This window comes from Phalangium opilio, unplaced genomic scaffold (assembly GCF_054372755.1).
Source record: "Phalangium opilio isolate 3A_F unplaced genomic scaffold, DU_Popi_V2 ptg000061l_1, whole genome shotgun sequence".
Classification (NCBI taxonomy): domain Eukaryota; kingdom Metazoa; phylum Arthropoda; class Arachnida; order Opiliones; family Phalangiidae; genus Phalangium; species Phalangium opilio.
In genome coordinates, this window is record NW_028324178.1 from 11449387 (window position 1) to 11463426 (window position 14040).

The 14040-nt window shown below is 44.8% G+C and overlaps 9 non-coding genes across 9 annotated transcripts; all 9 read left to right on the plus strand.

Moving 5' to 3' along the window:
- The first annotated feature begins 1777 nt into the window (after positions 1-1777).
- Positions 1778-1899, plus strand: TRNAL-CAA (transfer RNA leucine (anticodon CAA)). Its single transcript has 2 exons — positions 1778-1815; positions 1854-1899. It is a non-coding gene; the product is annotated as a tRNA-Leu (tRNA).
- A 2318-nt stretch (positions 1900-4217) lies between these two features.
- On the plus strand, positions 4218-4339 carry TRNAV-CAC (transfer RNA valine (anticodon CAC)). Its single transcript has 2 exons — positions 4218-4255; positions 4294-4339. It is a non-coding gene; the product is annotated as a tRNA-Val (tRNA).
- A 1004-nt stretch (positions 4340-5343) lies between these two features.
- On the plus strand, positions 5344-5465 carry TRNAV-CAC (transfer RNA valine (anticodon CAC)). The gene is made up of 2 exons: positions 5344-5381; positions 5420-5465. It is a non-coding gene; the product is annotated as a tRNA-Val (tRNA).
- A 631-nt stretch (positions 5466-6096) lies between these two features.
- TRNAL-CAA (transfer RNA leucine (anticodon CAA)) lies at positions 6097-6218 on the plus strand. The gene is made up of 2 exons: positions 6097-6134; positions 6173-6218. It is a non-coding gene; the product is annotated as a tRNA-Leu (tRNA).
- Positions 6219-8348: 2130 nt separating this feature from the next.
- TRNAV-CAC (transfer RNA valine (anticodon CAC)) lies at positions 8349-8470 on the plus strand. Its single transcript has 2 exons — positions 8349-8386; positions 8425-8470. It is a non-coding gene; the product is annotated as a tRNA-Val (tRNA).
- A 1194-nt stretch (positions 8471-9664) lies between these two features.
- Positions 9665-9786, plus strand: TRNAL-CAA (transfer RNA leucine (anticodon CAA)). The gene is made up of 2 exons: positions 9665-9702; positions 9741-9786. It is a non-coding gene; the product is annotated as a tRNA-Leu (tRNA).
- Positions 9787-10039: 253 nt separating this feature from the next.
- On the plus strand, positions 10040-10161 carry TRNAV-CAC (transfer RNA valine (anticodon CAC)). The gene is made up of 2 exons: positions 10040-10077; positions 10116-10161. It is a non-coding gene; the product is annotated as a tRNA-Val (tRNA).
- A 631-nt stretch (positions 10162-10792) lies between these two features.
- On the plus strand, positions 10793-10914 carry TRNAL-CAA (transfer RNA leucine (anticodon CAA)). The gene is made up of 2 exons: positions 10793-10830; positions 10869-10914. It is a non-coding gene; the product is annotated as a tRNA-Leu (tRNA).
- A 442-nt stretch (positions 10915-11356) lies between these two features.
- TRNAL-CAA (transfer RNA leucine (anticodon CAA)) lies at positions 11357-11478 on the plus strand. The gene is made up of 2 exons: positions 11357-11394; positions 11433-11478. It is a non-coding gene; the product is annotated as a tRNA-Leu (tRNA).
- Positions 11479-14040: the final 2562 nt, after the last annotated feature.

Below are 14040 nucleotides of genomic sequence, written 5' to 3' on the forward strand. Positions count from 1 at the left end.
GTTCGAATCCCACTTATGACACGATGTGTTTTATGAAAATAACTGGAAGAGATGTAATTTTAAAACGTCAAAATTACCAAAGACCACAACAGGATGGCCGAGCTGTCTAAGGCGCCAGACTCAAGGGGCTTAGCTTCCTTCGTTCACGATGTGAATCTGTGTATTCTGGTCCTCGTTTGAGGGCGTGGGTTCGAATCCCACTTCTGACACGATGTGTTTTTCGAATATAACTGGAAGAGATGTAATTTTAAAACGTCCAAATTACATAAAACCACGTCAGGATGGCCGAGCGGCCTAAGGTGCCAGACTCAAGGGGCTTAGCTTCCTTCGTTCACGATGTGAATCTGTGTATTCTCGTCCTCGTTTTAGGGCGTGGGTTCGAATCCCACTTCTGACACGATGTGTTTTTTGAAAATAACTGGAAGAGATGTAATTTTAGAACGTCCAAATTCCATAAAACTACGTCAGGATGGCCGAGCGGTCTAAGGCGCCAGACTCAAGGGGCTTAGCTTCCTTCGTTCACGATGTGAATCTGTGTATTCCGGTGCTCGTTTGAGGGCGTGGGTTCGTATCGCACTTCTGACACGATGTGTTTTATGAAAATAACTGGAAGAGATGTAATTTTAAAACGTCCAAATTACATAAAACCACGTCAGGAGGGCCGAGCGGTCTAAACGCCAGACTCAAGGGGCTTAGTTTCCTTCGTTTACGATGTGAATCTGTGTATTCTGGTCCTCTTTTGAGGGCGTGGGTTCGAATCCTACTTATGACACGATGTGTTTTATGAAAATAACTGGAAGAGATGTAATTTTAAAACGTCCAAATTACATAAAACTACGTCAGGATGGCCGTGCGGTCTAAGGCGCCAGACTCAAGGGGCTTAGCTTCCTTCGTTCACGATGTGAATCTGTGTATTCTCGTCCTCGTTTTAGGGCGTGGGTTCGAATCCCACTTCTGACACGATGTGTTTTTTGAAAATAACTGGAAGAGATGTAATATTAAAACGTCCAAATTACATAAAACTACGTCAGGATGGCCGAGCGGTCTAAGGCGCCAGACTCAAGGGGCTTAGCTTCCTTCGTTCACGATGTGAATCTGTGTATTCTGGTCCTCGTTTGAGGGCGTGGGTTCGTATCCCACTTCTGACACGATGTGTTTTATGAAAATAACTGGAAGAGATGTAATTTTAAAACGTCCAAATTACATAAAACCACGTCAGGAGGGCCGAGCGGTCTAAACGCCAGACTCAAGGGGCTTAGTTTCCTTCGTTTACGATGTGAATCTGTGTATTCTGGTAATCGTTTGAGGGCGTGGGTTCGAATCCCACTCATGACACGATGTGTTTTATGAAAATAACTGGAAGAGATGTAATTTTAAAACGTCAAAATTACCAAAGACCACAACAGGATGGCCGAGCGGTCTAAGGCGCCAGACTCAAGGGGCTTAGTTTCCTTCGTTCACGATGTGAATCTGTGTATTCTGGTCCTCGTTTGAGGGCGTGGGTTCGAATCCCACTTCTGACACGATGTGTTTTTCGAATATAACTGGAAGAGATGTAATTTTAAAACGTCCAAATTACATAAAAGCACGTCAGGATGGCCGAGCGAACTAAGGTGCCAGACTCAAGGGGCTTAGCTTCCTTCGTTCACGATGTGAATCTGTGTATTCTCGTCCTCGTTTTAGGGCGTGGGTTCGAATCCCACTTCTGACACGATGTGTTTTTTGAAAATAACTGGAAGAGATGTAATTTTAAAACGTCCAAATTCCATAAAACTACGTCAGGATGGCCGAGCGGTCTAAGGCGCCAGACTCAAGGGGCTTAGCTTCCTTCGTTCACGATGTGAATCTGTGTATTCCGGTGCTCGTTTGAGGGCGTGGGTTCGAATCCCACTTCTGACACGATGTGTTTTTCGAATATAACTGGAAGAGATGTAATTTTAAAACGTCCAAATTACATAAAAGCACGTCAGGATGGCCGAGCGGCCTAAGGTGCCAGACTCAAGGGGCTTAGCTTCCTTCGTTCACGATGTGAATCTGTGTATTCTCGTCCTCGTTTTAGGGCGTGGGTTCGAATCCCACTTCTGACACGATGTGTTTTTTGAAAATAACTGGAAGAGATGTAATTTTAAAACGTCCAAATTCCATTAAACTACGTCAGGATGGCCGAGCGGTCTAAGGCGCCAGACTCAAGGGGCTTAGCTTCCTTCGTTCACGATGTGAATCTGTGTATTCCGGTGCTCGTTTGAGGGCGTGGGTTCGTATCGCACTTCTGACACGATGTGTTTTATGAAAATAACTGGAAGAGATGTAATTTTAAAACGTCCAAATTACATAAAACCACGTCAGGAGGGCCGAGCGGTCTAAACGCCAGACTCAAGGGGCTTAGGTTCCTTCGTTTACGATGTGAATCTGTGTATTCTGGTCCTCGTTTGAGGGCGTGGGTTCGAATCCTACTTATGACACGATGTGTTTTATGAAAATAACTGGAAGAGATGTAATTTTAAAACGTCCAAATTACATAAAACTACGTCAGGATGGCCGTGCGGTCTAAGGCGCCAGACTCAAGGGGCTTAGCTTCCTTCGTTCACGATGTGAATCTGTGTATTCTCGTCCTCGTTTTAGGGCGTGGGTTCGAATCCCACTTCTGACACGATGTGTTTTTTGAAAATAACTGGAAGAGATGTAATATTAAAACGTCCAAATTACATAAAACTACGTCAGGATGGCCGTGCGGTCTAAGGCGCCAGACTCAAGGGGCTTAGCTTCCTTCGTTCACGATGTGAATCTGTGTATTCTGGTCCTCGTTTGAGGGCGTGGGTTCGTATCCCACTCCTGACACGATGTGTTTTATGAAAATAACTGGAAGAGATGTAATTTTAAAACGTCCAAATTACATAAAACCACGTCAGGAGGGCCGAGCGGTCTAAACGCCAGACTCAAGGGGCTTAGTTTCCTTCGTTTACGATGTGAATCTGTGTATTCTGGTAATCGTTTGAGGGCGTGGGTTCGAATCCCACTCATGACACGATGTGTTTTATGAAAATAACTGGAAGAGATGTAATTTTAAAACGTCAAAATTACCAAAGACCACAACAGGATGGCCGAGCGGTCTAAGGCGCCAGACTCAAGGGGCTTAGCTTCCTTCGTTCACGATGTGAATCTGTGTATTCTGGTCCTCGTTTGAGGGCGTGGGTTCGAATCCCACTTCTGACACGATGTGTTTTTCGAATATAACTGGAAGAGATGTAATTTTAAAACGTCCAAATTACATAAAACCACGTCAGGATGGCCGAGCGGCCTAAGGTGCCAGACTCAAGGGGCTTAGCTTCCTTCGTTCACGATGTGAATCTGTGTATTCTCGTCCTCGTTTTAGGGCGTGGGTTCGAATCCCACTTCTGACACGATGTGTTTTTTGAAAATAACTGGAAGAGATGTAATTTTAAAACGTCCAAATTCCATAAAACTACGTCAGGATGGCCGAGCGGTCTAAGGCGCCAGACTCAAGGGGCTTAGCTTCCTTCGTTCACGATGTGAATCTGTGTATTCCGGTGCTCGTTTGAGGGCGTGGGTTCGTATCGCACTTCTGACACGATGTGTTTTATGAAAATAACTGGAAGAGATGTAATTTTAAAACGTCCAAATTACATAAAACCACGTCAGGAGGGCCGAGCGGTCTAAACGCCAGACTCAAGGGGCTTAGTTTCCTTCGTTTACGATGTGAATCTGTGTATTCTGGTCCTCGTTTGAGGGCGTGGGTTCGAATCCTACTTATGACACGATGTGTTTTATGAAAATAACTGGAAGAGATGTAATTTTAAAACGTCCAAATTACATAAAACTACGTCAGGATGGCCGTGCGGTCTAAGGCGCCAGACTCAAGGGGCTTAGCTTCCTTCGTTCACGATGTGAATCTGTGTATTCCGGTGCTCGTTTGAGGGCGTGGGTTCGTATCCCACTTCTGACACGATGTGTTTTATGAAAATAACTGGAAGAGATGTAATTTTAAAACGTCCAAATTACATAAAACCACGTCAGGCGGGCCGAGCGGTCTAAACGCCAGACTCAAGGGGCTTAGTTTTCTTCGTTTACGATGTGAATCTGTGTATTCTGGTAATCGTTTGAGGGCGTGGGTTCGAATCCCACTTATGACACGATGTGTTTTATGAAAATAACTGGAAGAGATGTAATTTTAAAACGTCAAAATTACCAAAGACCACAACAGGATGGCCGAGCGGTCTAAGGCGCCAGACTCACGGGGCTTAGCTTCCTTCGTTCACGATGTGAATCTGTGTATTCTGGTCCTCGTTTGAGGGCGTGGGTTCGAATCCCACTTCTGACACGATGTGTTTTTCGAATATAACTGGAAGAGATGTAATTTTAAAACGTCCAAATTACATAAAAGCACGTCAGGATGGCCGAGCGGCCTAAGGTGCCAGACTCAAGGGGCTTAGCTTCCTTCGTTCACGATGTGAATCTGTGTATTCTCGTCCTCGTTTTAGGGCGTGGGTTCGAATCCCACTTCTGACACGATGTGTTTTTTGAAAATAACTGGAAGAGATGTAATTTTAAAACGTCCAAATTACATAAAACCACGTCAGGATGGCCGAGCGGTCTTAGGCGACAGACTCAAGTGGCTTAGCTTCCTTCGTTCACGATGTGAATCTGTGTATTCCGGTGCTCGTTTGAGGGCGTGGGTTCGTATCGCACTTCTGACACGATGTGTTTTATGAAAATAACTGGAAGAGATGTAATTTTAAAACGTCCAAATTACATAAAACCACGTCAGGAGGGCCGAGCGGTCTAAACGCCAGACTCAAGGGGCTTAGTTTCCTTCGTTTACGATGTGAATCTGTGTATTCTGGTCCTCGTTTGAGGGCGTGGGTTCGAATCCTACTTATGACACGATGTGTTTTATGAAAATAACTGGAAGAGATGTAATTTTAAAACGTCCAAATTACATAAAACTACGTCAGGATGGCCGTGCGGTCTAAGGCGCCAGACTCAAGGGGCTTAGCTTCCTTCGTTCACGATGTGAATCTGTGTATTCCGGTGCTCGTTTGAGGGCGTGGGTTCGTATCCCACTTCTGACACGATGTGTTTTATGAAAATAACTGGAAGAGATGTAATTTTAAAGCGTCCAAATTACATAAAACCACGTCAGGCGGGCCGAGCGGTCTAAACGCCAGACTCAAGGGGCTTAGTTTTCTTCGTTTACGATGTGAATCTGTGTATTCTGGTAATCGTTTGAGGGCGTGGGTTCGAATCCCACTTATGACACGATGTGTTTTATGAAAATAACTGGAAGAGATGTAATTTTAAAACGTCAAAATTACCAAAGACCACAACAGGATGGCCGAGCGGTCTAAGGCGCCAGACTCACGGGGCTTAGCTTCCTTCGTTCACGATGTGAATCTGTGTATTCTGGTCCTCGTTTGAGGGCGTGGGTTCGAATCCCACTTCTGACACGATGTGTTTTTCGAATATAACTGGAAGAGATGTAATTTTAAAACGTCCAAATTACATAAAAGCACGTCAGGATGGCCGAGCGGCCTAAGGTGCCAGACTCAAGGGGCTTAGCTTCCTTCGTTCACGATGTGAATCTGTGTATTCTCGTCCTCGTTTTAGGGCGTGGGTTCGAATCCCACTTCTGACACGATGTGTTTTTTGAAAATAACTGGAAGAGATGTAATTTTAAAACGTCCAAATTACATAAAACCACGTCAGGATGGCCGAGCGGTCTTAGGCGACAGACTCAAGTGGCTTAGCTTCCTTCGTTCACGATGTGAATCTGTGTATTCCGGTGCTCGTTTGAGGGCGTGGGTTCGTATCGCACTTCTGACACGATGTGTTTTATGAAAATAACTGGAAGAGATGTAATTTTAAAACGTCCAAATTACATAAAACCACGTCAGTATGGCCGAGCGGTCTTAGGCGACAGACTCAAGGGTTCTTAGCTTCCTTCGTTCACGAAGTGAATCGCTGTATTCTGGTCCTCGTTTTCGGGAGTGTTTTCGAATCCCACTTCTGACACGATGTGTTTTTTGAAAATAACTGGAAGAGATGTAATTTTAAAACGTCCAAATTACATAAAACTACGTCAGGATGGCCGAGCGGTCTAAGGCGCCAGACTCAAGGGGCTTAGCTTCCTTCGTTCACGATGTGAATCTGTGTATTCTGGTCCTCGTTTGAGGGCGTGGGTTCGAATCCCACTTCTGACACGATGTGTTTTTTGAAAATAACTGGAAGAGATCTAATTTTAAAACGTCCAAATTACATAAAACTACGTCAGGATGGCCGAGCGGTCTAAGGCGCCAGACTCAAGGGGCTTAGCTTCCTTCGTTCACGATGTGAATCTGTGTATTCCGGTGCTCGTTTGAGGGCGTGGGTTCGTATCGCACTTCTGACACGATGTGTTTTATGAAAATAACTGGAAGAGATGTAATTTTAAAACGTCCAAATTACATAAAACCACGTCAGGAGGGCCGAGCGGTCTAAACGCCAGACTCAAGGGGCTTAGGTTCCTTCGTTTACGATGTGAATCTGTGTATTCTGGTCCTCGTTTGAGGGCGTGGGTTCGAATCCTACTTATGACACGATGTGTTTTATGAAAATAACTGGAAGAGATGTAATTTTAAAACGTCCAAATTACATAAAACTACGTCAGGATGGCCGTGCGGTCTAAGGCGCCAGACTCAAGGGGCTTAGCTTCCTTCGTTCACGATGTGAATCTGTGTATTCTCGTCCTCGTTTTAGGGCGTGGGTTCGAATCCCACTTCTGACACGATGTGTTTTTTGAAAATAACTGGAAGAGATGTAATATTAAAACGTCCAAATTACATAAAACTACGTCAGGATGGCCGTGCGGTCTAAGGCGCCAGACTCAAGGGGCTTAGCTTCCTTCGTTCACGATGTGAATCTGTGTATTCTGGTCCTCGTTTGAGGGCGTGGGTTCGTATCCCACTCCTGACACGATGTGTTTTATGAAAATAACTGGAAGAGATGTAATTTTAAAACGTCCAAATTACATAAAACCACGTCAGGAGGGCCGAGCGGTCTAAACGCCAGACTCAAGGGGCTTAGTTTCCTTCGTTTACGATGTGAATCTGTGTATTCTGGTAATCGTTTGAGGGCGTGGGTTCGAATCCCACTCATGACACGATGTGTTTTATGAAAATAACTGGAAGAGATGTAATTTTAAAACGTCAAAATTACCAAAGACCACAACAGGATGGCCGAGCGGTCTAAGGCGCCAGACTCAAGGGGCTTAGCTTCCTTCGTTCACGATGTGAATCTGTGTATTCTGGTCCTCGTTTGAGGGCGTGGGTTCGAATCCCACTTCTGACACGATGTGTTTTTCGAATATAACTGGAAGAGATGTAATTTTAAAACGTCCAAATTACATAAAACCACGTCAGGATGGCCGAGCGGCCTAAGGTGCCAGACTCAAGGGGCTTAGCTTCCTTCGTTCACGATGTGAATCTGTGTATTCTCGTCCTCGTTTTAGGGCGTGGGTTCGAATCCCACTTCTGACACGATGTGTTTTTTGAAAATAACTGGAAGAGATGTAATTTTAAAACGTCCAAATTCCATAAAACTACGTCAGGATGGCCGAGCGGTCTAAGGCGCCAGACTCAAGGGGCTTAGCTTCCTTCGTTCACGATGTGAATCTGTGTATTCCGGTGCTCGTTTGAGGGCGTGGGTTCGTATCGCACTTCTGACACGATGTGTTTTATGAAAATAACTGGAAGAGATGTAATTTTAAAACGTCCAAATTACATAAAACCACGTCAGGAGGGCCGAGCGGTCTAAACGCCAGACTCAAGGGGCTTAGTTTCCTTCGTTTACGATGTGAATCTGTGTATTCTGGTCCTCGTTTGAGGGCGTGGGTTCGAATCCTACTTATGACACGATGTGTTTTATGAAAATAACTGGAAGAGATGTAATTTTAAAACGTCCAAATTACATAAAACTACGTCAGGATGGCCGTGCGGTCTAAGGCGCCAGACTCAAGGGGCTTAGCTTCCTTCGTTCACGATGTGAATCTGTGTATTCCGGTGCTCGTTTGAGGGCGTGGGTTCGTATCCCACTTCTGACACGATGTGTTTTATGAAAATAACTGGAAGAGATGTAATTTTAAAACGTCCAAATTACATAAAACCACGTCAGGCGGGCCGAGCGGTCTAAACGCCAGACTCAAGGGGCTTAGTTTTCTTCGTTTACGATGTGAATCTGTGTATTCTGGTAATCGTTTGAGGGCGTGGGTTCGAATCCCACTTATGACACGATGTGTTTTATGAAAATAACTGGAAGAGATGTAATTTTAAAACGTCAAAATTACCAAAGACCACAACAGGATGGCCGAGCGGTCTAAGGCGCCAGACTCACGGGGCTTAGCTTCCTTCGTTCACGATGTGAATCTGTGTATTCTGGTCCTCGTTTGAGGGCGTGGGTTCGAATCCCACTTCTGACACGATGTGTTTTTCGAATATAACTGGAAGAGATGTAATTTTAAAACGTCCAAATTACATAAAAGCACGTCAGGATGGCCGAGCGGCCTAAGGTGCCAGACTCAAGGGGCTTAGCTTCCTTCGTTCACGATGTGAATCTGTGTATTCTCGTCCTCGTTTTAGGGCGTGGGTTCGAATCCCACTTCTGACACGATGTGTTTTTTGAAAATAACTGGAAGAGATGTAATTTTAAAACGTCCAAATTACATAAAACCACGTCAGGATGGCCGAGCGGTCTTAGGCGACAGACTCAAGTGGCTTAGCTTCCTTCGTTCACGATGTGAATCTGTGTATTCCGGTGCTCGTTTGAGGGCGTGGGTTCGTATCGCACTTCTGACACGATGTGTTTTATGAAAATAACTGGAAGAGATGTAATTTTAAAACGTCCAAATTACATAAAACCACGTCAGGAGGGCCGAGCGGTCTAAACGCCAGACTCAAGGGGCTTAGTTTCCTTCATTTACGATGTGAATCTGTGTATTCTGGTCCTCGTTTGAGGGCGTGGGTTCGAATCCTACTTATGACACGATGTGTTTTATGAAAATAACTGGAAGAGATGTAATTTTAAAACGTCCAAATTACATAAAACTACGTCAGGATGGCCGTGCGGTCTAAGGCGCCAGACTCAAGGGGCTTAGCTTCCTTCGTTCACGATGTGAATCTGTGTATTCCGGTGCTCGTTTGAGGGCGTGGGTTCGTATCGCACTTCTGACACGATGTGTTTTATGAAAATAACTGGAAGAGATGTAATTTTAAAACGTCCAAATTACATAAAACCACGTCAGGATGGCCGAGCGGTCTTAGGCGACAGACTCAAGTGGCTTAGCTTCCATCGTTCACGATGTGAATCTGTGTATTCCGGTGCTCGTTTGAGGGCGTGGGTTCGTATCGCACTTCTGACACGATGTGTTTTATGAAAATAACTGGAAGAGATGTAATTTTAAAACGTCCAAATTACATAAAACCACGTCAGTATGGCCGAGCGGTCTTAGGCGACAGACTCAAGGGTTCTTAGCTTCCTTCGTTCACGAAGTGAATCGCTGTATTCTGGTCCTCGTTTTCGGGAGTGTTTTCGAATCCCACTTCTGACACGATGTGTTTTTTGAAAATAACTGGAAGAGATGTAATTTTAAAACGTCCAAATTACATAAAACTACGTCAGGATGGCCGAGCGGTCTAAGGCGCCAGACTCAAGGGGCTTAGCTTCCTTCGTTCACGATGTGAATCTGTGTATTCTGGTCCTCGTTTGAGGGCGTGGGTTCGAATCCCACTTCTGACACGATGTGTTTTATGAAAATAACTGGAAGAGATGTAATTTTAAAACGTCCAAATTACATAAAACCACGTCAGGCGGGCCGAGCGGTCTAAACGCCAGACTCAAGGGGCTTAGTTTTCTTCGTTTACGATGTGAATCTGTGTATTCTGGTAATCGTTTGAGGGCGTGGGTTCGAATCCCACTTATGACACGATGTGTTTTATGAAAATAACTGGAAGAGATGTAATTTTAAAACGTCAAAATTACCAAAGACCACAACAGGATGGCCGAGCGGTCTAAGGCGCCAGACTCACGGGGCTTAGCTTCCTTCGTTCACGATGTGAATCTGTGTATTCTGGTCCTCGTTTGAGGGCGTGGGTTCGAATCCCACTTCTGACACGATGTGTTTTTCGAATATAACTGGAAGAGATGTAATTTTAAAACGTCCAAATTACATAAAAGCACGTCAGGATGGCCGAGCGGCCTAAGGTGCCAGACTCAAGGGGCTTAGCTTCCTTCGTTCACGATGTGAATCTGTGTATTCTCGTCCTCGTTTTAGGGCGTGGGTTCGAATCCCACTTCTGACACGATGTGTTTTTTGAAAATAACTGGAAGAGATGTAATTTTAAAACGTCCAAATTACATAAAACCACGTCAGGATGGCCGAGCGGTCTTAGGCGACAGACTCAAGTGGCTTAGCTTCCTTCGTTCACGATGTGAATCTGTGTATTCCGGTGCTCGTTTGAGGGCGTGGGTTCGTATCGCACTTCTGACACGATGTGTTTTATGAAAATAACTGGAAGAGATGTAATTTTAAAACGTCCAAATTACATAAAACCACGTCAGTATGGCCGAGCGGTCTTAGGCGACAGACTCAAGGGTTCTTAGCTTCCTTCGTTCACGAAGTGAATCGCTGTATTCTGGTCCTCGTTTTCGGGAGTGTTTTCGAATCCCACTTCTGACACGATGTGTTTTTTGAAAATAACTGGAAGAGATGTAATTTTAAAACGTCCAAATTACATAAAACTACGTCAGGATGGCCGAGCGGTCTAAGGCGCCAGACTCAAGGGGCTTAGCTTCCTTCGTTCACGATGTGAATCTGTGTATTCTGGTCCTCGTTTGAGGGCGTGGGTTCGAATCCCACTTCTGACACGATGTGTTTTATGAAAATAACTAGAAGAGATGTAATTTTAAAACGTCCAAATTACATAAAACCACGTCATTATGGCCGAGCGGTCTAAGGCGCCAGACTCTAGGGGCTTAGCTTCCTTCGTTCACGATGTGAATCTGTGTATTCTGGTCCTCGTTTGAGGGCGTGGGTTCGAATCCCACTTCTGACACGATGTGTTTTATGAAAATAACTAGAAGAGATGTAATTTTAAAACGTCCAAATTATATAAAACCACGTCATTATGGCCGAGCGGTCTAAGGCGCCAGACTCAAGGGGCTTAGCTTCCTTCGTTCACGATGTGAATCTGTGTATTCTGGTCCTCGTTTTCGGGAGTGTTTTCGAATCCCACTTCTGACACGATGTGTTTTTTGAAAATAACTGGAAGAGATGTAATTTTAAAACGTCCAAATTACATAAAACTACGTCAGGATGGCCGAGCGGTCTAAGGCGCCAGACTCAAGGGGCTTAGCTTCCTTCGTTCACGATGTGAATCTGTGTATTCTGGTCCTCGTTTGAGGGCGTGGGTTCGAATCCCACTTCTGACACGATGTGTTTTATGAAAATAACTAGAAGAGATGTAATTTTAAAACGTCCAAATTACATAAAACCACGTCATTATGGCCGAACGGTCTAAGGCGCCGGACTCAAGGGGCTTAGCTTCCTTCGTTCACGATGTGAATCTGTGTATTCTCGTCCTCGTTTTAGGGCGTGGGTTCGAATCCCACTCATGACACGATGTGTTTTATGAAAATAACTGGAAGAGATGTAATTTTAAAACGTCAAAATTACCAAAGACCACAACAGGATGGCCGAGCGGTCTAAGGCGCCAGACTCAAGGGGCTTAGCTTCCTTCGTTCACGATGTGAATCTGTGTATTCTGGTCCTCGTTTGAGGGCGTGGGTTCGAATCCCACTTCTGACACGATGTGTTTTTCGAATATAACTGGAAGAGATGTAATTTTAAAACGTCCAAATTACATAAAAGCACGTCAGGATGGCCGAGCGGCCTAAGGTGCCAGACTCAAGGGGCTTAGCTTCCTTCGTTCACGATGTGAATCTGTGTATTCTCGTCCTCGTTTTAGGGCGTGGGTTCGAATCCCACTTCTGACACGATGTGTTTTATGAAAATAACTAGAAGAGATGTAATTTTAAAACGTCCAAATTATATAAAACCACGTCATTATGGCCGAGCGGTCTAAGGCGCCAGACTCAAGGGGCTTAGCTTCCTTCGTTCACGATGTGAATCTGTGTATTCTGGTCCTCGTTTTCGGGAGTGTTTTCGAATCCCACTTCTGACACGATGTGTTTTTTGAAAATAACTGGAAGAGATGTAATTTTAAAACGTCCAAATTCCATAAAACTACGTCAGGATGGCCGAGCGGTCTAAGGCGCCAGACTCAAGGGGCTTAGCTTCCTTCGTTCACGATGTGAATCTGTGTATTCCGGTGCTCGTTTGAGGGCGTGGGTTCGTATCGCACTTCTGACACGATGTGTTTTATGAAAATAACTGGAAGAGATGTAATTTTAAAACGTCCAAATTACATAAAACCACGTCAGGAGGGCCGAGCGGTCTAAACGCCAGACTCAAGGGGCTTAGTTTCCTTCGTTTACGATGTGAATCTGTGTATTCTGGTCCTCGTTTGAGGGCGTGGGTTCGAATCCTACTTATGACACGATGTGTTTTATGAAAATAACTGGAAGAGATGTAATTTTAAAACGTCCAAATTACATAAAACTACGTCAGGATGGCCGTGCGGTCTAAGGCGCCAGACTCAAGGGGCTTAGCTTCCTTCGTTCACGATGTGAATCTGTGTATTCTCGTCCTCGTTTTAGGGCGTGGGTTCGAATCCCACTTCTGACACGATGTGTTTTTTGATAATAACTGGAAGAGATGTAATATTAAAACGTCCAAATTACATAAAACTACGTCAGGATGGCCGAGCGGTCTAAGGCGCCAGACTCAAGGGGCTTAGCTTCCTTCGTTCACGATGTGAATCTGTGTATTCTGGTCCTCGTTTGAGGGCGTGGGTTCGTATCCCACTTCTGACACGATGTGTTTTATGAAAATAACTGGAAGAGATGTAATTTTAAAACGTCCAAATTACATAAAACCACGTCAGGAGGGCCGAGCGGTCTAAACGCCAGACTCAAGGGGCTTAGTTTCCTTCGTTTACGATGTGAATCTGTGTATTCTGGTAATCGTTTGAGGGCGTGGGTTCGAATCCCACTCATGACACGATGTGTTTTATGAAAATAACTGGAAGAGATGTAATTTTAAAACGTCAAAATTACCAAAGACCACAACAGGATGGCCGAGCGGTCTAAGGCGCCAGACTCAAGGGGCTTAGCTTCCTTCGTTCACGATGTGAATCTGTGTATTCTGGTCCTCGTTTGAGGGCGTGGGTTCGAATCCCACTTCTGACACGATGTGTTTTTCGAATATAACTGGAAGAGATGTAATTTTAAAACGTCCAAATTACATAAAACCACGTCAGGATGGCCGAGCGGCCTAAGGTGCCAGACTCAAGGGGCTTAGCTTCCTTCGTTCACGATGTGAATCTGTGTATTCTCGTCCTCGTTTTAGGGCGTGGGTTCGAATCCCACTTCTGACACGATGTGTTTTTTGAAAATAACTGGAAGAGATGTAATTTTAAAACGTCCAAATTCCATAAAACTACGTCAGGATGGCCGAGCGGTCTAAGGCGCCAGAGTCAAGGGGCTTAGCTTCCTTCGTTCACGATGTGAATCTGTGTATTCTGGTCCTCGTTTGAGGGCGTGGGTTCGAATCCCACTTCTGACACGATGTGTTTTTCGAATATAACTGGAAGAGATGTAATTTTAAAACGTCCAAATTACATAAAAGCACGTCAGGATGGCCGAGCGGCCTAAGGTGCCAGACTCAAGGGGCTTAGCTTCCTTCGTTCACGATGTGAATCTGTGTATTCTCGTCCTCGTTTTAGGGCGTGGGTTCGAATCCCACTTCTGACACGATGTGTTTTTTGAAAATAACTGGAAGAGATGTAATTTTAAAACGTCCAAATTCCATAAAACTACGTCAGGATGGCCGAGCGGTCTAAGGCGCCAGACTCAAGGGGCTTAGCTTCCTTC